The sequence below is a fragment of the Rhodnius prolixus genome, unplaced genomic scaffold, assembly GCF_049639745.1.
Source record: "Rhodnius prolixus isolate KJV_2025 unplaced genomic scaffold, Rpr scaffold_14, whole genome shotgun sequence".
Taxonomy (NCBI): domain Eukaryota; kingdom Metazoa; phylum Arthropoda; class Insecta; order Hemiptera; family Reduviidae; genus Rhodnius; species Rhodnius prolixus.
Window position 1 is genome coordinate 10,055,777 of NW_027411594.1, and position 1,875 is coordinate 10,057,651.

The following is a 1,875-nucleotide window of genomic DNA, read 5'->3' on the forward strand; positions in this document are numbered from 1 at the left end:
ACAAAATTAAGTTAGAACCCGGCACTAAGCAGTGACAGTGTTCGTGTCTGAATCGTTTCCTCCCAAATACGAAACATTAAAACTTTAAAAGAACTAGTTTCCGCCTTAAAGAAAACTTAATTTAAAGTAAATTAACAGATAAGGGGGAGTAATAAAATTGAAGGAAGTATATGGCTAATTAGGGTACAAGAAGGAGTGAGTATGGCAATAAACTGCCGGACATTATGTACCCAGATTTGGTTAGTACCAACATGGCCAGCTCTACAGTTCACATTAATACGACTACTTCCCGTACAGGTAATAAGTCCCCCATTTTTATTATTATAAAGTTCCTATTTCAGAATAAAATAATGCAAATAACAGCGTTCAAATGCAGTTAAATGATAAACTAAATCCGAGTCACTACTCGGAAGAAATCTGTTGGCATTCTACATATAATATTAAGAGTAAGTTATGTAATGTTAAATACTGTGTTCGAAACAAATGCACGAGTTGCTGGAGAGTCAGCAGGTGGTAACTAGCGCAGCAGTAGCGCATTCTGGAGTCATCTTTATTTACCATTATTTGTTTATTTATCTTTTTAAACTGTTCAAAGGGAATGAATTAACAGGAGTATTATGGAACTTGAAACAAGGTCTAAACTACTTCGAATCATTTCCTCGGCCTCCAGTTGTTCACAAAGTTGGCTGGCTACGAAACTTTTTATTTAATTTTTTGTTTTAATCAAAACCTCGATTCGTAAAAAACTAGCCTTTATCAAAGCCCAAAAAAATCTAGTGTATTAACTTAAACCAGAATTTTTTTAAATTCTCTTACACTTTATACTAGAGAGAACGAAGTGTGTCAGAAAAGAAATTGAAACTTCATAAATTGTAGTTACTTATAATTTGAGAAAGTATCGATTGTAACCTTACCACACTAGTGAAGGTTACGAAATGAATTGCATGTTTTGAAGACGCATGGATGATCTACAACTTATATTTGAAACATTTCCAACAAAGCATCACTTATGGTTATTTCAGTGAGAGAGAGAGGCTTACTTTAAAGTTCACTTCAATCCAAGGTAAGAATTAAGTTTATTATGTGTTTCAAAATTCGGAAAAATTGCGCTAAGTGAATGTCGAACGATTTGAACACAAGAAAAGGCTCTCAAAATTTTTCCACCCTCTTATTGGTGGTGGCTGTTACAGATGGGTTTCCCGATTAAAGCGGGAGGTGGAAGTTAGAGGGAAGACGTTCCATTGCTGCCCTCAATGAATTAACCAAACTACTTCACTAGATGAACTCCTACAGGACTAGGCTTCCTGAACCGAATAATAACAGAAATAAGGGCTTCGTGAGAGCTTCCTGCCGCGGTATTCTTCTTCTTCTTTAAGGATATGAACTAAGTGAAGATGGTAAAAGAATAAATAGCAGTTTTGTATTTTATTCCTTGTTTTTAGGGTAATAAAACCATCATCTAAGCTTAACTTGTTATATTTATTGACCTCCCACAGTATACTAAGAGCTTTGTGATATTGTGCGTAAACACAATTAGTTAACTTAGAACTCTACAATATCAGTGTATGCAGTTACACTACTGCAACATTCAAAATGATAGACATTACAGAATATCGCATAATACACACAATTTTTGTTCCCATTCCAAAATATCGTCAATTTGCTTCTTTAGCACATAACTCGCCAAAACTGCAGCTCACCAGGTATATCTGTTTGTAGAAGTGCATAAGTCCAGGGCTGCCAGTGAACTGTAGCGCTAGCAGTGGTTGAGCTGCTTGCAAACCGGTCCGTGCTTAGTGGATGACTTTGTTGTCCAAGTAATATTTATGATTACTTTTTAAGGCGCTTAGAAGACTGTGTTTTTAACAAAGAAGC

The 1,875-nt window shown here is 35.6% G+C and overlaps 1 long non-coding RNA gene across 1 annotated transcript; it reads left to right on the forward strand.

Moving 5' to 3' along the window:
- The first annotated feature begins 235 nt into the window (after window positions 1–235).
- Window positions 236–1,469, forward strand: LOC141451860 (uncharacterized). Its single transcript, XR_012457156.1, has 2 exons — window positions 236–1,063; window positions 1,191–1,469. It is a non-coding gene; the product is annotated as an uncharacterized lncRNA (long non-coding RNA).
- The last annotated feature ends 406 nt before the right edge of the window (window positions 1,470–1,875 follow it).